The sequence below is a fragment of the Aphelocoma coerulescens genome, chromosome 2, assembly GCF_041296385.1.
Source record: "Aphelocoma coerulescens isolate FSJ_1873_10779 chromosome 2, UR_Acoe_1.0, whole genome shotgun sequence".
Lineage (NCBI taxonomy): Eukaryota > Metazoa > Chordata > Aves > Passeriformes > Corvidae > Aphelocoma > Aphelocoma coerulescens.
In genome coordinates, this window is record NC_091015.1 from 29,547,866 (window position 1) to 29,574,817 (window position 26,952).

The 26,952-nt window shown below is 39.3% G+C and overlaps 1 long non-coding RNA gene across 6 annotated transcripts in view; it reads left to right on the plus strand.

The window, feature by feature from the left end:
* The window catches only part of LOC138106393 (uncharacterized), a 176,489-nt gene that overhangs the window by 29,600 nt on the left and 119,937 nt on the right, over positions 1-26,952 (plus strand). For 2 of the 6 annotated variants that reach the window (XR_011148979.1, XR_011148981.1), the window contains exon 2: positions 11,958-12,102. The exons of the other annotated variants lie outside the window; for them this stretch is intronic. This is a non-coding gene — a long non-coding RNA (uncharacterized lncRNA). The remainder of the gene's footprint in view (positions 1-11,957; positions 12,103-26,952) is intronic. 6 annotated transcript variants of the gene reach the window in all.

Consider the following 26,952-nt stretch of genomic DNA (forward strand, 5'->3'; position numbering starts at 1 on the left):
GGATTTAATTTTGCAGCTAATTTATTACTTGTTTTCATGTCAATTGGCTTGTCAGAAGATCTGCTTATCTCTTATATGAAGTCATTCTTGCTAGATGCTGTTCTCTGCTAACAGAAATAATGTTTTTTAAGTCAAAGAATGAGATCCTGCAAAGCCCATGAACGAACAGCCTAGCGCTGGGCAAGCACCATTTACCTGGCAAAGGAACGTGCCTTTTCATTTGTATGTGATTGGCTTAGGTTAAACTTTTCCCTGATGGTTCATGAGCACAACATTTCAGCGTTTAAGGTGAAGGGACAGGACCATTTAAAGCACAGGGTGCTAAGGAAGACTGGCTCTCGGGCACTGGGCAGGAGGCAGATGCTTGTCTTGCTGAGTCATTGGCTGTTTGGGTTTTGTCCTTAAAGCTTCCACTTCCCGAGTCAGGGAACATGTAATTAGCACAAGGTTTGTCTTTTGTCTTGTAATTGTACTGTTGGAAACCCAAGAGCTCTGCACTGTTTCAGTGCACCTCCCTAACTTGAATGATGCACTAAACCTGAAATACACTGTCAAAGGGTTGGAGTTTTTTTCCACCCACCGTGTATAGTAGCCGGGGCTTAAAGGAAAATATGGTATGTTCCTCAACTTGCTGCAAAATTATCAGAGCTGGTTTTCTGGGTGCAAGCAACCCTGCACAAAGTGCAGCAGGGTGTGCTGGATGGCCTCCTTCTCAGCCTCATGGCAGCACCCTGCCGGCACTGAAGCAGAAACCCACAGCTTGTTGTACCCCATGCTGGAAATGCAACAGAACTTAATTTCTGAGATGGGGTTTAAGTCTTTTTCTTGGTGGCAGCTCTGTTAAAGCATTTTCTTTCAAATTATTAGGAGCAATAGTGTGGCCATATCAGCTTGTTCAGGCATATGGGTCACTGCTAGAAGAGTCAAGCATGAGGGGACGTGGACCTAAGGTCTCCCATAAGACCTACATGTGAAATTGAGTTTAGTTTACTTAGCAAAACTCTTAAACTCTCCATAGGTGAAACTGATGATTAATTCAGAATGTAGTATCTGGTAGCAGTTCAAACTCAGAAGGCCATCCAACTGTTATTCTGTTTAGGGGTTTGTTTTTGGTTTTGTTTTGCCTTTATTTGTATTCATTGCTGGCACAGTAAAGGAATGTGAATTCTTTCTTTTGTTTTTGCTGTGAAGCCTTGCAAGCTTCTTTGTCCAAAGAGGGTTTGCTGATTTCAAGTGAAGCAGTGCTCATTTGAGTGATAGTCTCTTATTTGCTTCCAGAGAGGTGCAGATATAAATAAATTAGTCCTGAATTACTGTTGGCAACCCTTTGTTCACGTTCAGGCATGCTCCTGGCACTCATGCCTGCATGCCAAAGAGTTCTTGGCTAATACCTGTCACTCTGTGCAGGCATCATGAGTTACCAGTTCCTAGACTGGCTCAGATGGAAAGGATAGTCTTTCACCTCCTTTCCCTATTAATTACAGGGCCATGTATTGAATTATCCAGAGCCCTGCTAGGAGAGGTGGCTGCTCCCCTAGGAATGGAATGCTGTTTGCCCATCACTCTGAAAGCATCCCTTGTCACCTGAGGCTTATGGTTAAAAATAAAACCCTTATACATCCGGTGTATTGACAACAGATATGTGCTAGAGACAGGTGTGCAGAAACAAAATAATTCTTTCCTATTTCCAATTAATAAATTTTAATACTTTCTCCTCTGTATTTTATTGACCTGCAAAGTTTTTGAGGATACTCGTGAGAAATATGAATGCTTCATGCTAACACTTTATTGAATTATTGTTTTGCAATTAAGATGTTGCATGCCCCCTTTCACATGGGAACTGGATAATTCGAGTGTGTACTTGACATTCACTACCCTGCTGTAAATTTCTTCATCAATTAATTATTCATGACATTTGTTTTAGCATTATTTCTACCAGGTCACTGACCTCTCCACTTTTTAAGTGGAGAGGAACGGATTGATACCATTTGGATCAGAGTAGAGTGTTCCTGTCAGAGTAATAACTTCCCCAATGCTTAGTGAACTGAAAACAAACCACAGAGTGGATCTTCTGCCTAGCAGGACCATGCTTACAGCAGTGTAGAAGCCTAGTTTGGCACAAAAGGTGTTTTACCATATAAACCTATAAAACAAATGTTTCAGTATTATGATGAGTTTAGGTGATCTTATTCAAATATGAAAAATCTCCAATATTAATAAATTTCTTAAAACACAAAGATTGGAAGTTAGGAATCTTGGAAGTAGGTGGGTTTTTTCATATGTGTGGTTTTGTTTCTCATTGCAGAGAAGACCCTAAAAAAATATTAATTACTCTAGAACTTTTAAAATTACTAGAAACCAAGAAAACCTAGTTAAATTATAAAAGTTTGCCTCTGTAATATATTTAAGTTCATATTTAATATAGTGATATAGGTGCAAGTGGGTTGCTGTGATTTTTGTACTTGAATATGTTTGGTATGCTTTGCGCTGGTAGTGGAAAGACGTGGGATTGAAATGAAGATGTAGTAGGACATGGAAGGCAGGAGAAGAAAGGACTTTTTGGAAGGCTGACTCCTAACATACAGAGGGGAGCTGGCCCAGAGCTGAAACTCCAAAAGAAATGCACACCAGCTGTGCGTGACAGGGCAGGAGGTCAGTGAAAAGGGAAAACAGCAGGAAAAGGCATGAAATCAACAGGTAACACTTGTTATTCAGGAAAGTTCTGGGAACTCTGCTTGCAGCAACTGTGCAAAAAGGGAAAGCAAATGTTCTTGGTGATCCTGATATATCCAGCAAGAAATGTGCAGGTTTTGCTGAATAACTTCAGGCATGTTTGATCTTAAGTCCTGTTGGAAGAATAATTTGAAAGGTCTGGTTTGGATGAGACAGAAAATGAATTTTGTAATGAAGTAGTGATTTGGAATGCTATTCACTCACTAAGAGATCCACAGGATACCTCTCTACACAGGCCAAAGGGTATGTGTAACTTCAAAATGAAGTATATAAGAGACAGAAAGGGACTGACTTAGATCCCTTTTTATGTTTACAAATAATGAGCTTAGAATAGAGCTGTTTATCTTTGCTATGTTTATCTATGCTATTTCCCTCCCAAATACAGTTAGTCAAGATAGTATAAACTATTTCTGTTACTCCTTCCTTGCTGCTTGCAGGACAAACAGTGTTATTGTTGGTTTTTTTTTAACAAACTGTAGGTCTGTGATTAGGTTCTAGAAAGAAAACTAAAATTACTTAATTTTTTGTGTGCATGGCCCTCCCTCCCCCCACCAAGTTTAACTTTCATATCTGTCTCAGAGAAGAAGCTTCAGTCCCCAGGTCAGCTGCAGTTTCTTTTGGTCCAATGTGTACAAAGGAGCAAGACTGAAATTTACTGATTTTTTTTTATTATTTCTTTTGCTGTACTTGCAAATGAGACCCACCTTATTTAAGACAAACTACTTGATGGTTTCACAAGGGTTCTCCACAAATTTCTCCACAAATTTTTTGCAAAAAGGAGCTTTGCAATTTATGGTATGAGTGCACACTGAAGATCTTTGTTGATTAATGAGGAGGAGAGTATGATGGAAAATTACTTAAAACTATAGCAGAAGTTTCCTTTCCCTTCTTCAGCAACAATGTTAGAAGTAGTCATATGTTTCTCACTGCTTTAAAAGATATCCTGATAGCAGAGACAGGCATATTGTGTTCCCTTGAAGAAAAAGGAAGAACAGAAACTTGCTTTGTTCTTTAGATAAGACAGCTTCTATTCTATCTTTTCTACAGAATCTGGAGCTGTGTGCTGGGGGGAATGCCAGGGACCAGTTAATCTCTGCCTCTGTGCCAGTGTGAGGTCAAGTGTACCCAGCCCTCCTTAAAACATGTCCTGCTAGTAGTTGAAAACCTTCAGGAATGATTTTTCAGTCCCGCTAGCTTGTCTTAACTCTGTGTTTCATGCCTTTCTCAGTGCCTTCAGAATTCACTCTAGTATTTAATTTGAGTGGTAGTTATTGGAAATCAAGCTAATGTTCTTGTTTTCCTTTTCCTAGTGGCTATGAAAAATAATTGCTTTCTGTCTTATTTTATTTTGAAAACTCATATTTTATCTGCCTCTGGAATGATTTTTTTCCCCAAATTAAATATGGCAGTTGTTTGGTGGTTTTTACCACTTCTGTTTGCCTCTGAATTTTCCATATGAAATTTTGTTGCAGAAGACATGGGGTCTAGCAGATCAGGTCAACTTTGCTGAGGTTTTATTAGAGCTGTATACTGAAGATATACACTTGTAGTTATAGTATACTTGTTGCTTCCAGTTTTGGATTTCCATTCTAGATATCCAAATGCTATTTCATTTCACTCTGTCCTTTCCAGAGCCCTCTTGCATCCTCTCACTTGGTTTTCCTATACCCCTCTCCAGGGTGTGACTTTTACTGTAGTGTTCCTCTGGTTTAACATGAACAGCTGCTCAATCAAGAAGGCAGAGGGAGTGCCTGCTAAGTGCTAAAGGGAAACTAAATTCCTTAGCAGCCTTTTGACTCCTGCATAAGGGTAAACAAAAAAAAAGCACACCAGGCTTTCCTGTGGGATTCAGGAGGGGCTCAGAGGTGTGAACACCATCAGACCGTTAACGATCATCTTTAAAATTTCGCCCTGTGTTTCCTACACACATCTTGGTTCTCATGGCTGAGATAGGGCAGGATTATTTTACTTAGTGCCAGATGTCTCTTTCTAAAGGTTTTTTAAATTACTGATGATATCATATCACCTGTGTAGATTTCGTGATTAAATATGACTGTGGAAAAACAGTGTCAATGTTATTTCTAGTTTGGGATTCCCAATCAGTCCTTGCCTTTGTTCAGCTACTTTGCACTTCCTTTCAATCCAATGTCCTGTGCTCCTTATTAGCATTTGGCAGCAAACATTTGCTTTTTCCCACCACAGGTATTTATTAAATCAGAAAAAAAGCTAGGAAATCCCCCACCACATCTGTGGTCAAGGTTTATTATAAAGGCTTAACATTTGTAAAAGATACACCTCAAGACATTCCAAGGGATGGCTGTTGTAAGGAGAGAAAATTGACTGAAATAAGGCTCTTTTAAGTGTCTCTCTCTTCAAAACAGGATCCCTTGCTTATCCCTGTATCCCTGTAGCTACCGGGAACAGTGGCTGTAGCAAGAGCAGAACAATTTAAAAATTTTGGTTGCGCTCCTAAGTGTTGAACAGAAGAAAATATTTCACTTATGCTGCGTGAGTGGAAGAGCCAGTTTCTCTCCCAAGGAGAATAAGCAGAAAGCTGAACTGAAATTAGTCATTGTTTGTTGCATTTGCATTCAGCAGGAGTGCTGTGCATGGAGGGCCTGTGTTGCTGAATCACTGACTGCGGTTTGCTTTCCTACAATAGCGCGAGGCGATGGGTATGAATAATGCTAAGGTCTGAACGTGTATAATTCTTATGCTGTCTTTATTCTCATGGATATGTGGGACCTTGCCATGTCAACAGCAATTCCCCTCTTCTCTGCTTCGTCCCCATCAGTCATTTCTAAGGCTATTTGCATGTGAATCCCTATGGGCACCGCTGGCAACACTGGGGCTGACCTACTAAACGTAGGTCTCCTAGGCTTTCAATCATCTTGCCACACATAATAGCTACATAATCCTGCCTGCCTGCAAGAAAATGACCTGTACACTGAAGGAAAGGGCAGATGAAGGCTCTTCCTCTGGTGGTGAGCAACAGATCTCACAGAAGCTATGAAGATCAACTTCCTGATGTGCTGATACCATCCACTAAATTGCTCAAGGTGTTGACTGCACTCATTAAATTAAGAAAGGGCAATATGGACCCTATCTATTCCCCTGGGGACTCCTCTGCATTACCCTGCTTTTGAACTTGTATCTCTGCTGGCATTCACAACTGCTTAATGGAGTCCATTCTTCCCCCTAAGGTAGCTGTGTTATTAGGTCTTGGACATTAGACATCACCTGACAGCTAAGCCAAAGTTTGGCTGCAGAAACCTTGTCTGAGGGTTGGTTGGTAGCACAATATATTAGTGTGGAAGGTGCAGGTTTCAGGAGGGTAACATCAGAAAGTGTCACACTAAACACTGTTGAGGATTTGGAGCTCTTATTCCTGCAGAACTGGAATTTCACCCGCAGTCTTTAATAATGATTTCACCACAGATAGGAATGAGAAAGCAGACTTGTGGCATTTGTAAAGTTTTTTTCATGTAGAGGAGAGTGCTGTGAGTGCAGCTGTTGCTGGCAACTAGAATGGCTTGGAATTAGGTTAGGCAAAGTGGCATTCACATAAGGAGTGTGTGTGGGGAAAGATTTGTGAAAAGCAAGTTGTAGGAAATTGTAGCAAATACTGTTTGGAAAAGTGTCTTGAGATTCATTAACATGGAACACAATTAATAGTCTGCTTGTGCTGAAGCACTTGTGGTTATATAACAAATATAGGCTTAATGGGACAATAGGTAGTGCTATCTCAGCAGGTTAACTCTGCACCGTGGAGCAAAGAAACTAAGTATGAGCTGATAGTTTTGTACACTGCCCTTATCAGTCTTTCTAGGCATTTCACGGCGCAATCCAGTTCATAGCGTGAGAAGTTAGGGGCGGTAGCAGTTGTATTTTTTTCACTTTTAATTATAGGGTTAATGAGTCCTTGGAAGTTTTAGTGAATGGAATGTGCTCCTGGTCATTTTCCAGTTGAGCAGTGAAAGTCAACAAAGCTTATTTTTCAAGGTGTTCACTTGGTATTGTTTGAAATATCGTGAGAGGGTGCTCCAGAACAGTTGTCGGAGTGCAAATGAAAATGTGATGGATAGATAAAAATAAAGGGTAAAATGATCAATTTTACTTCTTCTAGAAGCATTTATTCTTGGTCTCCTCATGGAAGAGTCTTTACCAACTTTACCAACTGTGGGGGGGGGGGGGGGGGAAAAGGCAAACGCCTAAACTTTGAGGTTATGAAGTCTGCTACCACTGCACCTTCTGATACTAAGTTTTTCCAGGTCCTGGATGTTGACCACTTTCTTCTAAGCCCCTCTTTTCTTATAGGGTTTCTAGAGACTTTCTTTTTTTCATGACACAGTTTTGGTGAGATCTATCTATGGATATAATTGGGGATTTTATTTTCTGTTCTAGCTCACCTATTTAAAAAAAAAATGAGGGAATTTTAACTTTATTAGGAACCAAACTGACTTTTCTAGAGTTCTTGTGTTGGTTGCACAGAAGCATTTTGATTCTGTGACTTGGGAGATGTTTGATAAATTGCTTATTCATGTCAGCTTAGGCTCTGAAAGTAATAGTTTAACTGATATCTTCAGTTTCTGCATGGAAAACCTTGTAATTTTCTTGTAAAAGAATATTCTTTTCCTGAAATAACTTCCTCAGCGTTTTTGAGTGGGTTTCCTGTGATTTTTTTTTTCCATTATCACTGGAGTGTGAGGCTAGCTGTCCTACTCTTCTAAAAGTATGACTTCTGAACAATAAAGTATGGAATATGTGAAATTAGTAATAAAGTTGCTGATTTTTTTAGCATATCTTTTTTTTTTTTTTTTTTGCTAAAATACATTACAACACACATGTAAGTAGATGGTAATGGTTTAGGGATTTTTTTCTATGGTTTAAATAAATAATTTGGACTGCCGATTTTTTGTTTTGCCTGCTCTGGGCATGGCTTGGGACAATAGAGACTGTTGTCTTAAAGATGCTTCAACTTTCACACACAAATATTCTCATTTACTTCAAAGATAGTAACAACCTGGGGAAGTCATAGTTCTGTTTCAAGTCTTTGCAGAAGCATGGTTGTTGTTTCTGTTCTTTGAATCCTTGGAGGATATGAGTTCCACATCCTCCTTGAACAAACTGTTCTAAAGCTGTTCTATGCTTGCAGGTAGAAGTCAAATATTATGTTGTTTGCAGTGCTCCAAGTCCCTCCCGCTACTCACGTCAGAAATAACACATTGCAATAACCACTGTATTTTAAGAATGACACAATTTTTCATGCTCACAATTCTGTTCCATGTTTCCTGCTCTCAGCCCCACAGGTTTTTTGAAAATTGAGGAATTGAGTGCCTGTCAAGTTACTTGTGCTGTATCCTATTTGGGACAGGAAGGCATACTGGATATTAGCTTGTGTTGATTATCATCCCTTTCCCTGTGGTCAGAGCAGCAAACTTCATGTCTCAAATTCACATGTGCATTTTGTCTGTATGCTTAGAAGCTATTTTTAAGCCAATAGGGAAAAGTGAAGTTTATAATTGTTAATTCTAGAAGTAGCTGATAAAAATTAGAATGAATTTACAATGCATTCCAACAACCAAGACTCAGTCCTTGGAATATCTCATTGAAATTCTTCTCAGGATTTATATTTATGGAGAAAAATAATGGGAGGTCAGATGAATTCTTTATAATTTTGTAAACAAGAAAACAGTTCCCAAACAACAAACCAGTCAGAGAGAGAATAAGCAATGAATGGTTAAACCTGATATTATTTAACAGTCAGCAAATCATCTTCCTTCTGGTCATCTTTAAAGATGACAATATTGTTCTAAAAATATTGGAAATGTACCTTACTATTGTTTGTCTTGTGAAAGGAGGATGTTGAAAAAGAACAAGTAAAAGAAGAATTTCTTCTGTTTTGTGCATATTCTGCTACCTACCACATAATGTCAATCTTGAAGACAATGCCTAGATGGTATAAAAAGACAACTGGAAAGCATGAAGGACCTTTATGTTTTCTGCTTTGAGCATGTTCTTTCCAGAACTTTAATGAAATAAGGTAAAAACTAATGGATTTTTTTTTTTTTTTTTTTTTTTTTTTTTTACTTCCTGGTGGGAAAAAAGGGTATTTATAACATCAAAGATTACCACAAAAAAACCCCAAAATCTGCTGGTTCAGCCATACAATCCAAAGGAACTAAACTGAGTGCTGAGTATTTTGTAGGCTGTGATATTTCTCTGTAGGTAGTACCTGGCATCTTTTTTTCAAAGGATTTTAATTCCTCAGGTTGTATGGTAGAAGTGATGCATCCATTTTACAGTCCAAGGCCAAATGTATGCTTTTTCAAATGTGGTATTAATATCCAGGTGCTTTTTATTACCTAAGTTATCAAAAGCTACACAAATTACTGAAGAAAGTTAATTCTTCATTATTAGCCTTTCAGGCTTTGTATTTCTCTGGTGAATAACTGGTTCTCTTTCACTGGAAAAACCTGGTTTGTGCAAGGATTCTCCTGGGATGCTGTGCTTTCTCCTGGAAGTGAGGACTCAGGAGACAGTGCAATGCAGGATTTCTTCTCTGAGAAAACAGTGTCTTCCTTTGTGATTGGAGGAAGTGATTCCTGTTTCCATGTTATTTCACATGCTGTGACGATGGCTAAATCCATTAATTTGTATAATTTATACTAGACTAAGGAGAGAGAATAGTGTTAACCAGGCTGTGCTTTCTGAAAGTCCAATAAAAAAAACTTCTAAACCTTTAAAACAAAAAAAATTAAAAGCTGTGTGTCAGAACTCTTGAAATGCTTTTGTTCTTCTAGAAAGTCTACCTTTGCCAGTAAATGTTTTAATTTATTAAGAATGATCTATTTCTCTTTTATTCTGAGAACTAGTTGGTGTTTTTTCTCTTTGTTACTGAGTCTCCTAAGTTCTCCTTCATTTTTACTGAATATTCTGTCCTTTAAAGGGAGAGTAATTTACAGAAATATTTAAACCATTTCTCTCTTTCCTAATGAAATGCCATTTACACAGACCCTCCTTGAACAAGTGTCACAAAATATGTATTTTTTCTCTTTACCTGTAACTTTGAGCACTCTTTGATATTTTCAAATTTTCTTCACAACCATAAAGTCATAAAGCTAGAACTAATTATTTTCAAATCAAAACTAAATGAAAGCTGAAGTGTTCTTGTAGATATCCTGAAAACAAAATTTTACTCCCCAGCAAACTCTAGTTATAAGATTTGCAATAAAATGTTAGCAAGAAGACATTTAAGGGTGATTTCAAGGACTCATCATGAGTTGGCATCCAAGCTATGAGTTAGCCTAAAGAATTCCTCCAAATAGATTCCTGTAATAAATTCACTGCAATACAATAGATAAACCTATTTAAGATAATGCTTGTTGTATCTATATGGACACACAGGACCAGGACTTGATAACCTAGTCCTAAATTTTAAATTAGGGGTAACATTGTTTGTTACATTTAATTATTTTTCCTAAATATTGCTGGTGGTAGTCTTTCAGCACCTCTTATATGGTTCCCTTCCAAATCTCTGCTGCCATGTGTAGATATATAACAGAATAGCAGACTGTGGCTGTGTCCCAAAGGACTGTTTTCTCTTGGTAGTTCTTTGGAACTCTGATGAAGTTGGACCATTTTTTGAAGAGCAACACCTGAGTGGGAAATGCATAACGTATATCCTATGGTTAGCATATGTTTCCTGTGATGAATAGTCTGAGAAGGTGGTGAATTTTAGTCAAAATATGATGCCACAGGACCAGGCCGTGCTGGTTTTGGGTGGCTAAGACAGGGCTATATTTTGGATTTGTGCTGAACCCAGGGTTGATAACATAGAGATGGTTTTGTTATTGCTGAGCAGGGCTTACACAGAGCCAAGGCCTTTTCTGCATTTTTACTGCCCTGCTGGCGAGGGGTCTGGGGTGCATGGGAGGTTGGGAGGAGACAGAGCTGGGACAGCTGACCAAAACTGACCAAAGGGATATTCCAGACTATATGTCATCATGCTCAGCATATAAAATGAGGGGAAGAAGAAGTTTGAAGTGATGCCATTTGTCTTCCCAAATACCCATTATGTGTGATGGGGCCCTGCTCTCCTGGAGATGGCTGAACACCTGCCTGCCCATGGGAAGCAGTGAATTAATTCCTTGTTTTGCTTTGCTTGTGTGTGGGGCTTTTGATTTCCCTATTAAAGTATCTTTATCTCAACCCATGATTTCTCCATCTTTTACCTTTCCAGCTGTCTCCCCAGTTCTGTTTTTGGGGGAGTGAGTAAGTGGCCCTGTTGGGTTTGGTGGCTGACTGGGGTTAAACTATGACACATTTACAGGTAAAAGTAAGTAACTGATCCAATCCTCAGGAGAGTAAGTAAGAGAAGTATCTACTATTGCTGTTGAAAACTTTTTTTTTAAAGGTTATGATTCTGATAATTCAAAGAAAAAACAGCTGCTGCTTCTCTTGAATATCCTCTGGCATCTAAACCCTGACACCAGCTTTGCATGTCCTTTCCCAAGCATGCTGAAGAACAAGAACTTGTTTTGCAATATAAGAATAATCTTGCCCTGACTTTAAGAATAATTGTTATTCAGTTGCAGCTACTGAGGTTATGTGCCATTTTTATCCACTTACTATACAATATCATCTCATCAGTCTCCTGATGCAGAAAAATCAAAGATCAGGTCTCTCTCTTCCTTGGTGTTCAGTCATGTAGTTGATATGGACTCATTATTAAATTGTTTTATGGAAGAAAAGTGGGAAGCAAATAAATGCAACACAATGAAATCTATTATCCTAAAGATATAGTGTGTGGGTGCATTTCCCCTCTCCCCTGTAGTGTAATGTGGAAGTATGCCTGGAAACCGCAGTTATGGGACACAATAAAACACCAACAACTTGGGATAAAGAAACTGGTTCTCCTCTGTCAAATGAACAAAAGCAAGGGACAGTCTGCTTAAGCAAACATCTTGGATTGTGGCAGCAGAACTTGAAAGACTGGACCTGCCTAACGACAGTCTGCATTTCCTTGCCGAATGAATTTGTACAAAGCGCTAATGAAGACAAGCAGTCTATTTAGGCGTGCTGGAAGGCTCCCATTCAGCTAGCAGCTGGCGTGAATGTTGTCAGTCAGAAGACGCAGGCAGATGACAAATAACTGAATATGTGGAAAAAATGAGACGACAATGAGCTGATTTCTCATTAACACTTCTTTTCTTTTTCTTTAGATATTATAAACACATTATTCAGGGTTGGCTGTAATAGCCTCCTAAATGCCAATAAGTCACGCTGAAGAAGTATGCAGATGGGAAGCTGCTGCTGGCTGGGAGGACAGTCCCCCCTTCACTGGAGCTGGGCACTTTGCATCCCAAGGTAGTCACAACACTCTGTTCTCCCAAAATAAATTCTGTGGAGTACAAGAAAAGAAAGTCCGATGTAAGCAAGGTTGCTGGGAAGCACTAACAGACTTTTCTTGCTCTGATTACAAAAAAAGCACCATTTTAATGAAAACTAGGGGAAGGTTTACTATCATGAGAAGAGTTGGCAGAATACTTTAAAGTGCATTATCAAAATAGAACAGCTTACTATATTTTTTCTTCAGTCTTCACAGATTTTTGCATGTTCTTTTTCTTAGAATAATGGAAACTACCAAATAACTAAGAATTAAAAGCAATTCAAAATGTTGAAGAATTGCCTGGAGAGGCCTTCTGCTGTATATCAGCAGTATAAATGGCCCTAGACTGCAGTGCTTCGGATTCAGCCTCACATCCAGTGAGACGAACAGGACTGTTGGGCACAATGGTTAATTATTCATTCTAGAAACTGGAATCCAATACAATCAGAATGTTTGCAGTGAAATTATGATGCCTTTAAATGCCTGAAATCTGTCTGAGATTTGATGTTTGGTTCCAGTATCTTGCCTTTCTTCTTCCCCTTGATCCCTGTATCTGTCAGACTTGCCTTGCACCATCACAGTTCTTTTTACAGTTTGGTCCTTGATATAAATTCAGGAGGTACAAAGCAGAAAGGTCTCACACTGACATTGTGTTGAGCTGCTGTGGGTTTCCTACTTCTTCAGTTAAGGCAAGAGATTGTATTGGGCTACACTTGCCCTTGATATCCATATCTGACATGGGACTTCACTGAAAGTTTAAATCCTAAAGCAGAACACAGGAGTTTCTGCTTCCTAAACTCAAGTGGTCAGCTGAATGTGGCATTTTTTCAATATTTACAAATCAAGTGTTTATTTTGTATGTGGGACTTCTTTTTGTTTGGTTCTTTTGCTCCTTTGGTTCTTTTGGACAATGGCTCTCAAAGTGGTTTTTTTTGTTATGATGTAGGCTCTCCAGTTTAACAGGACAGAAAGGTGTGTGTGTGTGTCTGTTCATACACATAGATAGATGGTCTATCTTGTTGCTTATGCTTCCCTGCAGAGAGGATTGCAGTGGTCAGCTGATAGATCCAGTCCTTCCATGTGCTTCAAATCCACCACAACTGATTCAAATTATTAGTTATCCAGCATTTATAGTGCTTATTTTCTCTCCTTTCTGTGTACTCATCAGTAGTCTGAAATGCCTACAGGCACTTGAAAATCCCACTTGGCTCTTATTTACTCTTATGAAATCATGTTGAAAATATAACCCTTAGCCATTTTACATCTAGGAAGGAGGATGATACTTTCTTTAATGAAGGAATTGTTCACAGCTGGGGGAATGTGGTCTGCCCCAGTAAAACCCAGCACGAGGTTAAAAACCAACAAACCAACCAAAACATCGATTTATTTGGCCTCCTTTCGGTGCACTCACCTGTGCTTGAGTGTTGAGTCTCTTTCACCATGTGGTGGGAGGCACCTGCGTTGGCTGCACAGTCATGCTGTAGAGGTGTTTATACTTTTCTGACTCTGGGAAGTTCAAATTTTACAGTGCACTAGAGATGATATAACTTCAGACTGCTGCCAAAAGGCTCCTTTTGTGTGTCTCCTTCCCCCTCTCCATGTAGGATTTCTGAGTACTGAGCCAGCCGCGCTCCAGCCGGAGCTCAGGGGTTCAGGCTCCAAAAGGGTGCATTTCTTCTGCCCCTCTCTGCACTCATTGCTGCTTATAATATTTCCACATGCCTGCACAGAGGCTATCAATAGGAGAGAGGAACTCAGGCACATTTTTTTGCAGTACCTGATCAGGAGGTTCCTCTGCCAGGCTCCACTTCCATTTGGGTAGGTGCTGGTATGACCAGACCTGGTCATTGAAACTTCCCTTTCTTCTATTCAAGTTGAATTTTTGATGCGTTGTGGCCTTATGAATACCCTGAATGACCAGCGATAAACAAAGCAAAAAAACCAAATACATAGAAAAAAACCACTCACACCCCCCCCAACTCCTTAGTTGTAAGGTGTTTTTCTCCTAAAAAGCCCAGTGTTCCTGAGAGATACTAACTGGTGCTCTATTATATGCTGGCTTATGTGGGGATTTAGATCTCTGCATATTTTAGCAGTGTCTGTATCCATGAACACACATCAAATCAGCCCCTTTTTCCTCTGTGTCAAAATACATGGCGACAGTTCGTGAAAATAACACCTGCCAACAGCAAGCACACCAGGAAGTGAAAAAAGAGCTGCACTGCAGGCACTGAACTGCTGGGCCTGGTTCAGCCTTTTGCAGGATGGCATTTTTTTTGCACCATGAATGAGTAACATCTCTTCATATTAAGTAATGGCTGTTGCAGTGTTACCTTTTTAAAAAGTTTTTAAAGTTGGTTCTGTGTAATTTGTAACAAAACAGACGTAGGCCTTTACTAACTGTGCTGTTAAAACACCTTCTTTTGCCTTCATGATTTTTTATTCATCATAAAACCAGTTCAATTATTTTTCAACATTTTTGTACCCTGAAACCCGAGACATATTGGCACTGTGAAAAATAAGCTTGAAGTTATATCCTATCCTCGGATAACTTGTACCCTGTTTTGCGAAAACTGTAGTTCATTTTATTTCTATCTAAATGATGTTTCTCATTGATTTTAGCATTGCACTCTGAATAGCAATTACATGGTTAAATAAGTATATTGAATTTATATTAATCAAGAAAATAAGCAAATCACAGAAATAATGAGCTAAGAGGAATGAAGATACAGAAGGATGCGTATGGGGTTAAATCCCTGCCTAGGATGGGCTTTCTTTGCTTCCTGTTTCTGTCATCAACTGCTTGTGTGCCCACCTTTTAAGCAAAATAAATGTAAAATAAACTGTTTGGTAGGTTTTTTTTTTATGGTTGGTTGGGTTTTTATCTGATTTATTTGATTGCAAGTTCTTCAGCTAGAATATCTTTCTGTTGATGCGTATGCCAGGGAATACATTCTGGAGTCCTAATTTGGCTACATACTCAAAATAGTACTGTAATAGTGTTTAAAGATATCATGATGGGAAGATATAAGTTTAGCACTATACACAGCAGATAAATTTTGGGAATGCTGTTGCTTTTGTGTTATGGGTGATGTTGATGGCATTCCATCATTCTGGCTATCCATAGACACTTTTGTTCTCGTTTTGTTTAGAGGAGTGTTTTTTGTATTCATTTTTCCCCAAAGGAAAAATGGTTGCGCAGCCCCGGAGAATTACACTAAGGGGAAATTAGCTGAAGCTGGTCTCATCTGAAACATGCCTACAGCATTATGAATTCTGTGGGCTGTGCCAGTGTGTGGTTGAGACTGTCAGGAATTTCCCAGGTTAGACTTGTAATTTGCAAGCAATTTTTTGAGTGATGATCCTGTAGATCTAAATATCTCTATGGTACAAGCAGTGGAATAGGATAAAATTACTACTATGAGTGTGAGGAAAAAAGCATATATGAAACAAAGAAAAATTCTGGGAAGTGGCTGATTTTGGTGGTAAAAGAATAGACAAACAGGCACATAAGCCTTTTGTTGGAAATAAAGCAGAAGCAGAAAATTTGAAATTTTAAGATACAAACTCATTGTAGCTTGTCAACAGGAATAGTGCCATGAGGAATTTAAAAAAATAAACCTTTTCTATTGCAAGAACTCAGTCTGTCTGCAGTGCATGTGATGTGATAAAGGATTTTCTTTTCTGTGTGGTCCCATTTGATTACAATGCTAGGAGAGCCTGGCTGCAGTCCATATATAATTAATTACAGCTTTGGTTTTAGTTTGCAGTAGGGCCAGGCTGCCTCTGCCCCTCGCGCTTGTTCACATCTTTAGATATCTTTCCACCATGCCAGCTGGTGAATGAATGGAGCTTTTCACAGCGAGCCTAATAGGCATGAATGGTTGAGTCATTGTCCTTGCTGGCTCTCTAGTTAATCTAGTGGCAAACAAGGTTGGAGCTGCTGCAGTTGACATTCTCTTTATTGCCTGCGTTTTCAGCGTAAACACTGAGTGTAAAGGGATTTCATCTTTTTGCCAACTTGTTTCTGTTTCTTGCTGGTTTTGGAAGGGATGTATTCTTTATGAAGAGGTAGCAGTAAAAACTTGTATGTGTTAGGTTCATTTGTTTACTCCTAGTTTCCAGCGAAGCAGACAGTTGAATGCCTCTGGTTGTGTGTTTAGGTTCCAAGTTTTACAATTTTTTTTTATTCCTTCTGAGGTTCAATTCTTTGTGCATTGTATGTGAAGTTAAGGTACACCAAGCTATTGCTTAAATTCTTACCTGGTTGCAGGGATGTATTTCTGAACTCTCATTCATTTTTGCAGTATACAAGCTTAAATAAAATTTTAAATGTAGGCTTATTTTCTTACAGATAAATGCTATAGATATGAAAAAAAGATTAATTTTTAATACCCTCCTGATAGATACAAAAAGCAGAAAATGTAATCTGACTAGGAAATTCTATAACAATAGAAAATGTCCTTTCTATGAGTATTTTCAGTTAATTTGACAAAACCATTTTTTTTCTGAAATACTTTTGATACTCCTCTTATTAAATACTAAAAGTTAAACTAACTTTAGATAGCATGTAGTAAAAAAAGCTGCCAGAAATGTAAATAAGTTCTATATAGTATTTGAAAACCAAGTGTATTTTCATAAATGTTTTTGCTTTATCATGATATCTAAAAAGTTGGAGGCTTTTAAAAAGCCTTTTCTGAGGTAAAGGAGGAAAGAGAATGTGTGTTCTCATTTCCCTATTTTCTAGTTCTGTCAAAATCATAGAAGGGAAAGTGAATCAAAAGGACAAAACCAACTTCCAGCAAAACTGTTCACTGAGGGTCTTGTCATTTATGGAGCCAGGAGACAAAAATGCAGTTCTGGTAGTTGCTTTTCTTCTGTAATGAATTGTGTGTAGTACAAAACCAACCAACCGAAAAAAAAAACCCCAAAACTAAACAAACAAAGAAAACAGCTCAATGACCTCTTCCTAGCTGTCCTACAGGAGAAAACTGTTTTGCAATGGGGAATGCTGTCACTGTAGTAATGTCCTTCCACGTAACCCGTGTGTGATGCAGGCATGCAGGGAGTAGCCTTGGCACTGTCAAGGGCCTTTAATGTGCCTGGGCTGATCAGTGCCACCAACAACATTGCTGGGTGGTCATTTCATGCTCTGCTCTCCTCTAACCTGGAGAATCCTGGAGGGAGGGAAGTATCCTGAGCAGCAGCATGGGGGTGTCTGGGCTGCCAGGGAGAAGCAGGATGTGTTCCAGAGCCTCTTGGATAGAGGAGCCCTGCTCTGTCTGTGCTTTATGAGATGATGTTCAATTGCAGTTCTTGTACACTTGCTTCCTTGTTTTAACAATAAACTCCCAACTTTCTGGAATCTCCCTGGGCCTCTACCTACCTCTGTAGTTATAAACGAGCAATATGTTTGTGTCACAGTCCTTAACAGGCCTAATCTCGATTCACACAAACATACTGCAAGTTAAAGGGTTTGTCTGGAGCAGATGCTGTCAGAACTGTACTGTAGAGGAACTGAGAGCAAAACTCTCATTAACGCTAAAGGAGAAGTTTGCCTAATTCCCTGCTAACCATGCTGAAAATCTTCCCCAAGAGACACAGTTTAACAGTCATAATTTAATTTAATTTGTATTAGCCCTCTTTGCCTAACTAAAAATGTATATAAAAAACCAGAAGGCACAGAGAAAGGAACTGTTAAACTCTTCAGTATTTGGGGCTTGCTATGACGTTTCACCAGTGCGGTAAGAGCAGGAAGGAAACAGCCCATGTTGACTTTCCTGTCCATTGATCTGAACATTAATTTGAACATTAAATTCCCCCTCCAAATATTTGAGTAAAATATGAGTATATTTTCCAGAATAAAATGGGGGAGTGGGGTGCAAGGGGGCATGGAGAAGGATTCATTCCTTGCTTCATTCTGTGGGAGCTTCCTCAAGAGCTGCACACGTGAGGTAGCCTGTGTCCTTCAGTCTTGCTGTGCGCCCCTTATGTCTGATTAGCTGTCTGTTCCAGGAGTCTCTGTGACTAAAGGTCACAGGCTAAATATCATTTTGTTCTGTATTGGGAAAGTACAATTTGAGACCTGATTAAAAGAAAAATCTGGCATCCAAAGCTGAATGATACTCATAGAGATTGCTAAAATCTCAGTGTATGAAAGAAGCAATTTTTAAAATTTTGATTCTGCCTTTTCTGCAATAAATATCTACTTGAGCAGGCATTATGTTCTGCGCAGGAGTTTCCTGTAGAAGGTTCACTGCAGATTTGTTAGCATTAAGGAATACCTTGGAAGGATTAGGATAAGACTCTTAGCAGGCTAATTCTCTAGAGGACATTCTTGATAACATGTGACTGGCTTCTGACTTTTGACCTTACCCTTTAGAGTGCTGGCATCAGGATAATTATTACAAGGCCCCAAAAAATATCAAAATTTTAAAATATTCCCTCCAATTAAGATTTTGTTGACATGGAAATGAAATATGACATATGCAGAAGTCATTATTGGTGGTGATACTTCATCGTGACTTAAAAACAGTGCTTTTCAAACCTTGTATCTTGATCCAAAGAATAACCTTAATTGAAAAATTATTAATCAAAAAAGATTACAATGAAAGCAGAAATGAACAGAGTTCTGGATCTGACTATTCCTGGTCCACTTCTGATTTCCCCGTCTTACCCGTCACCCTTTGATTCACACTGAGGAGGGGATCTAAAAGATGGTTGCCATGCATTCATGCTGCAAGACATCCCTTTTTCTTCACTGTCAGCACTGATGCACCTCCACTAGTGCAAGCTCAGTCCACTCTGAGGCACTTTCCTGTAACATTTGTGGAGATGAGCCAAAAATGTTTACATGAGGTTTAGAATTAAATTCTAGCAAGCACCTGACATGTTCCCACTTGTTTCAATCAGGGCTGTTCCTGAGAGAACAGCAGCTGCCATCTTTTTGGGAGAAAAAAAAATACTGGTCACACCCCAACTACCCTTAGAAATAGACCTTCAGAAACAAATACAGAGCAATTCTGCATTTAGTATTCCTATGCTGTTTAAAACAGAACTTTAAAACTTTTTTGCAGGTCTTTGACATTTTTCTTTTTTTTCTATTTTTCCCACTGAAAACAATCATGTTTGTTCTGTCTAAAGAGAAGATTTTTGTTAAATCCCCTTGCAAATGGTCCCTGATCTCTGTTTATATTTCCAAATCTTTCTTCCTTGCCAGCAGACTGAGTTTGAGGGAGGAGCAGAATCACTATGGCAGCATAGGCTGCTTCCCAGACGTGTCAGAGAAACCTGCCAAGTTTCTTGGGTTCATTGTGAGTGGCGCTGAGATTCGCTTTTGTGTTTGTCACGTAATCAGTTGAAAATAGCAGTATTTGAATGAGGATTTCACACTCCCTTATTCTGTCCCTGGCGGGGCCACTTGTGTTTCCTCGTCCATGTCAGTCCTGTGCTTGTTCCTGGGAGGATGGAAAGGAAACAGCGGGGCACAAGCCTTCTTAATTTGCTTCTGAAGACAAAGGTCTCATCATGCCTCTTGTACTGGAGCACTGGTACAAATCGAAACAGCAGTCCCCTGAGAGTGTTCAAATAGGGTTTTCTGGAACTGCGACTCATTTGTTTTCTCATTGGAAGGTCAGAAGGGCTCAGGGAAACTGGTAGCAGCAGATCAGTCCTGTCGACACTGGAAGACCCAGCTGTTTTTTTAAATTGTGTCAATGGTCAGCACTCCTAGCAGAGCAGTTATTGCTGTTCAGCCAGCCAGTCCTCCTGAGAGCAGAGAAACTCTGAGTGATAGATGCTCTTCTTGTAGGCTGTGTTACTGCTAAGTGTGGAAAGCACTTCCACAGCTTAGGCAGGATGCGCTTACTTCAATCTGTCAGATTTGTTTCCAAGCTCTGTTTTAGGGTCATTCTTTCAACTTTCAGCTGAGAGATGCTGGGAAGCCATTCCTGATCTTGGGTTAAATACTCTTGCAGGCTGAGGGCTGTGGGAGTGGGATAATACTTTTGAAACACCTGCCCCTCGGTACCGTGCATCCATGAGGGTTTGATTTTTGTGTTGTCCTCACAAGTATTCAGCTCTGCAGTATGGACAAGTCCTCAGGCTCCAGATGTGTCAGCTATTTCTTGTGGTGATGATACCAAGTCAAGAGAATGATGTAGCACCTTTTCTCATAAATGCGCGTGCTTTGTTTTTGGGATATCCACTGCAGAATATACATGGTGCTCCATTCCTGTACACCAGGTTTTGATGTGTGCCTGTGTTTTAATTACTTGATGCACCTTACAGGCTACTCTGTTGATTCCCTATGAAATAGCTGAGTTTGGAGCCAAAGCTGCCTCCATTATATGCTTTAGAATTATTCTCCAGAGGTACCCATTTCTTTCTACTGACTGTAGGGGAAACTTAAATTCCTAGCATAAGTGCATTGAGTCACCCTGTTGGTCTGAATACCTTTGCAGTGCTGAAGTAAGTCATCTGAATTCACCCCATAGTCTTTGAAGTGCCTAATTTAGAAGCTTTTGTTGCATTGCTCATTTGTTACATGCCATTTTTCTCCCTTTTGCAGCGATAGCAACAAAGAAACCCTTATTTCAGTGCAATTCCATCAGTTGTGTATAGAAATAGAACAAATACTTGGGAAATCAGAACAGATCCCAGAAGGGCCTTGTGGCAATTTCTATTTCAATGTCAAAAGGTGCCATTACATAACGCAATATCTCTACCAAAATTAATAATCTGTGATTTAATGCAAGACCTTTTGTCTTTTATCTCTTAAAATTATATAATAGATGCATAAAATTAAAATAAAAATATTTAAAAGAACGATGTTTGGTTAATGAAGCTGTGAAATTGAGGCCAGTTTCTGATGCACAGCATCAAAAGTTTTCGCTCTTGTTTTAGCAAGCAGTAAGAGGCAGGGTTATATTGGCTGATCTGATCCAGTCCAGCTTAATATTGTTGTAATCCCAGCTGCTCCCCCTGCTCAGTTTCAATTTACGTTTTACTGGGCTCTGCCTGGTCTCCTTTCCTCCTTCCCTCTGTCTAAGACTGTAGACAGCTCAGGGAGGATCACTGTCTGCTCAGACAAGCATGGACACGAAAGGTCTCTGCACTTTTCTTGCCTTAGATTCATACCCCCGCTTTGTAAGAACCTTTCTAGGATCTCTAGTTGTTATAAGAAAAGAGTATTTTTTTTTTCCATTAAAAAGTGCTTTCCATATTGTTTTTCTTTTTTTAACCATGATTAGATAATTCTCTGGAAATGTGGAGGGGTCTCCCTTTGTTCTAACCAAAGGCTTTAGCCATACTACAAAAGCTTCTCTGTATAGGGTTTTTACAGCCTGTAAGCCCCTAATAGGTTTCTTTCTTTATACAGCTTTTCCAAGGAGTTATTCTGCTTTTACTCATGGCTGTGGGGTTGTTGGGGCTTTCCCCCACCAAAACTTTTGAGACAACTACCTGCATTAGCTTCCACCCCTGGCTCCCTCATTCTCAATTCCTTCTTAATGCTTCCTCACTGAGAGAGTGTTTTCTTTATAAGCAAGGAGCAGCCCAGAAACACAGCCCTGCAGCTTTTACTCACTACAACTATCATATGTACCTCCCTGAACAGCCAGATTAAAGGAAGCCAATTTCCAAAATGTTAAATGTTAGCAAAGATCACCCAGCACATGCTTGATGTACCATCTGTTACAAACAGGAATGAGGCTTCAATGGAGGAATAAAGAGACTAAATCCTGTTTCTTACTCTGTGCTCTGCATATCCTGCCATAACATGATTTTTCAAACTACTTCAGGTTTCCTTTGCAGATTTGACTTTCAGCCTTTTCTTAACATATGCAAACAGACTTTGCAGCTGCTTCTGTACCACATCTCAGGCACTGGTCATCTCTACTGTCCTTCTAGCTGGAAGTGTGGTGCTAGGAAGTCCCAGCTGCTGTTAGAATAGATGAAGTTAAGACTCTTGTAGGAAGAAGCAAAAGTATCTCCTACCTTCCTAAGGCTCATTGTATCCAGGGCTTCAGGTATATCTTTGCAATTCTGAACTGGTCCTCTTGTTATTTCCTTTTGGTCTTATTTTTCTTTATCAGATGATGGAGGACAGACAGCGCCCGCAGTAATTCTATTTACAATGAATTATATGCCCCAATTGCAATAAATCTCAGACTACATTGTTCTTTGGCATCCAAGTATACTGTGTTGATGCTATGAAGAAGGCCAAAAACCCTGCAATGAATCTAAGTCTGTTCTTCACATAAAGGTATTTCTTTGGCCCTTGCAGTTGCTGTCAAGTGGGTAGCTGTAGCCTGACTTCCTATTTTCATCCCCCCTCTCTCTTTTTTTGTTTTTTACTGAGTATGTTCTTAACAAAAGAGAACATGGCCAGCTCTCACATGGGAAGCAGAAGTTCAGATTCTGGGTGCTGTTTTACAGTGCCTAGGACTAGTGATTTTGTTTTTTACCTGCCCATCCTACAGGTGTTGTGATGAGGATTTTCAACAGACTCCCCCTTTCTCTTACAGATTATTTATTTTATGTTCTTCTAAGGCAAGCATTCTTCTAGAGGGTAAGCATTTCACACGAATTGCCCTTTCAGTAAAGGACTTTTCTATCTTCCTGTGCTCCCCTGCTCTCTAAGCCTAAGGTATGGTGCCTAAAAGAACAGGATTCTGTAAAATAGAAAGCGTGAAACCACGTGTAACTGCAGTGCATGTTTTTGACAAATCTGAGGAGAAATACTTAAAAACACAGAAAGATCAACTGCTGTATGCATGGCTTCACTGAATCCTGATAGTACAGGACTCCTTTGCACAGAGAGAGTGCTCTTTACATCAGCAGTAACTCAGGAACTTCTGCTAAGGGTTTTGAGAGAGGCTAGACAAACTTTTACAAAATTGTTATTCTGAAATCAAGTTTTTTTGAGGGTGTGTATTGTTGTTGTTTTGGTTTGGTTTTCTTTTTTTTGCAGGTCAGCTAGGTAGGCTATATGCCAGAAACCAAGAGGCTACTGGAGCATGAAAGCAGTGTTTATGGCTGTTGTTTATGACCCTGATAATAGCTAGCTTTCCAACTACTTCTACTGTTAGGAATACTCTGTATGCAACTGGAATATAAGTATTTGTGAATAGAACACAGCTACTTGCTTTTACTATATCTATATAAAAAGAGATCTATCGTTCTTGATAGTGAAGCTGCCTTTCTTTGGATGCAGAATTTTACTTTGCTGCAGTTTGAGGGACCTTCAGTCATGCTCTTACAAAAGCATTATCCTAGTTATAGCAGGCTTGTCAGTTAGTAGATGCACGAGAGGTAGATGAGAGCAGAATCCAGGTTGTCCTAAGTACCGCACCTTACTGTCAGCATAAGGGAAATTGTAGTGCCTTCCTATGTGGTTACAGTAAGACTTGTACGTCATTAGGAGTTTTGCCAGGGGAAATCCGTATGTCTGACACTTTTAAGAGATCAGAGCTACATTAGAAGCTCTTCAGTTGCAAAAAAGCTGTTGAATCTTGTTGCTTCAGACGCAGGGAGAAAAGATTTTTGTAGCATAACTGAATGTACTTCTGAAGGTTAGAAATGTGCAGCACTGCAATCCAACACACCTGCAGAATTCCTGGAGTCTGCAACGCTTGAGTGGTTTCTGTAAGAAATAAATTATAGAGCAGCTCCAAATAAGGGGGGAACTGGAAGAGTCTTTTTCCTGTGTTTAGAACAGAGTCAAAGCAGACTGCAAAAGTGAAGAATTTTTCATACCACTTCTGAAGTCACAGCTCTCGTTTCTTTCTAGTATGTAACATACACTGACAGATTAATTTCTTTTTAAGTGGTTTATTGTTTTTTAATGTCTGTTTTAGATGTGGATTGTCTATCCTGAAAGGGATTACTGCAGAACTGGAGAATCAGTCCCATAGGATAAGAATTCAGCAAGGGAAAAGGATATTTCATCACGATGCTACAATATTAAATTGAATTAATTGCTCATTTACACTGCTGGCAGAAGACTGTAGAATGTGAGAGGTGCTGGGTCAGCAAGAGGAAAAAAGAATGATGGGAAGGAAAACTTTATCAGTTTGATTCTTTTTTGTATGATTGCTGCTCCCAAGTGGATTAGAAGAGTCCTACTAGAGGAAAAGAGGGTGGGCAGGAGGGAATTTCCAATTAGAGATATCCCCAATCTTGTTTATAAACAAAATTAGTAGCAAAGCAATTCTGATCTGGTTGAACGAAAAAACCCACTTTGGCATTTCCCCCTACTCATCTCCTTAGATGCTCTTCATAAAATCAAATGATTCACTTCAAAATGAAGAATAAAACTTATTTCATAATTTCCTTGAAACATCAAGCTGCTACAGGAAAGGACTGGTGAAAATAAATTGCATTTGCATCTCTCACCGGGATCACACATGGCAGCCAAAGTACTGTCACTGTTTCAATATTAAAAGACTACCAAGGTTTTGTCCCTGGTACTGCATCTTTATGTCCCTGGTGTTGATGTGGGTGGTTGTGTGATAACACAGAACAATGAAAATCCTGAAGAAGGTGTCACATTTTTACACACTTGAAACTGGTGTAGGGAGCAATTGTTGTGTTAATATTTGGTTTTGATAAAAATGACAGCCATATCTAGACAGATGTGTTGAGTGAGTCACAAAATGGCAGGTTCTGATATAACACTTCTGACAGGGAGTGTTTTCTGAGTGCCTAAGGTGAATGTCTGTGGTGTTGCTACTTTTACAAGAAGCTGAGCAACACACCAATATCCAGTCCCTCCTAGAGCTGGAAAATCTATTCTATTAGGAGGAAAAACCATGCAACTATTGCTAAGTTAGTTCCATGAGACAAAGGGTTTAGCTGTTATATTCTGGCTTCTTAAGGTTTGTGTCTCTATCAATTTTGTGATTAAAGGGGTTTGAATTTGAGGGAGTCTTTTTCTGGTTTTGAGGTGTTTGTCTTCCTCCTATAAGAATTCCTGGATTATTATGAGGTTTTCTTTTCTGTTCTCTGAAATGTGTGGAACTTTTCACCTTTTGGTACGTTTGGTTGAAACTGGCCAACATGTCCTGGTGTGTGAACACACACGAAAAATCAGGCAGCTTGGAAAGATGTAAATCTTCCAGGCCAGTGTCAAGAATAGGAATATTTGCATTACATTTCATTTTGCCAAGCTGGAAGAAAAGCCATTGTCAAGATTGGCTGGTAGCTTTAGCCCTCATTGAAACAGCTGAGCCTGTGTGTCTGAACCAATTACTATGGTTTTAGTGGGATTGGGCAAAAAAGGCAGCTCAATTCAAACTGCTTTATTGGCATGACTAGTGTCACAAACTTTGCCAAAAGGCATGGTGCCACTAGGGATTTGGGAGATTCAACACGTCAAAATGATTTTGGTCTTAAAATAAGTGCTATTTGATACTTGATTCTGCAATGATTAGAACTGGAAAAGGTTTAGATCTCTGCTTCTGAACTTAGGGGTTTGGATAAATGGTCTTAGTACTGGCCCTGTAACACTGTGTCAGTCTTTTTATCTAAAAGCTGATAAAGGCCAAACAATAAGGCACTTTCCAGTGTCTAGAGAGAGTCTAGAAAACAGAATTGGATGGAGGACACAAGGTACAAATCCCCTAACAGGGTCATTTCTAAAACTGAAAGAAAGACCAAATCCTTACAAATCGTCTGTTAATTTGCAAGTAATTGCTGTAATATTTAAATGCTCAGTTAGCTGTGATACTTGGGCACTGTTTAGAATGACAGTACAAAGAGTTAAATCCTAGTTTCTTTCAACCCTGTATTAAGGCAGTATTAAACAATGCCCCAGAATAGTATGTCAGTTGTAACCAGGCTGGTTTGTACTTCTGGGAGTCTAGTGTTGTGTGGTGGAAAATGTTAAGCTGATAAAGAGTAAAGAGCTGCACTATTTTAGGCTTTCTTATCCAGTTAGCTGACTAAAACTGTTTTATAGCTAGAACAGAGCATCTGGGCTGGTATACATAGCATTCATCAGAGACTCTGAATCTGTGAAAAAGAGCAGGGAAGCAACAAGCTTGGAATAGATTCTGTCAAGCCCACAACATCTGAACAATTTGTAGTTAGAAAACCCCACTGCTGCTCAGAAGTCACAAGTATCTGCCAGTCCCTTGGGATTTTTTTTTCTCTGTGAGCATGTGCTGTTTTTCTGAAGTTCCTATGTGCTTTCTAAAAAAATAGTGGAAGATGGAACATACTGTACTGAGCAGCAAGGAAACGAAGCCAGCATTCAAAGAAGAAAAACAATTCAGACTGGGATGCTTTTTCTATCTCCCAATTTACCATAGTTTGCATATAAAAAGGACGATAATTTAGGTTGTTTTCTTTGTTCCCTTTAAAGTTATAATGTTAATACCAGGTGACTGACTGACGGAACCCTGTTGGTTCCATCTAAAACCTTCAAAGAGGTCATGGAGTTTATAAAGGATTGTCAGCCTGGGGCAGGTCATTTACTAACTGTAGGACTGATGTATGCCTTAATCTTGTGTGTGCCTTTTAACCCGAGCTGTCTTCCAGTCCCTATAAAAGGCTCGGCAGTGTGATAACGTGCATTGGTTTCCAGATTCTCAGTATAGCAAAAATCCAGAAATTTACCACTTCAATATCCTTTCCTTCAAAGAGCCCTTGTGAAGCACTTAAATTTCTGCTTTTGGTCTTATCAGAGGAGTTTTAGCTTCACTGATGTTTACTAGAATGGAGGAATCCTGAAACAAGATTCGCATTTGTCAAGTTAAAATAGACTAAATTTAACTAAAAATACTTAAGTACAAAAAAACAACGTCTTTTTTTCCTTTTCAACATCT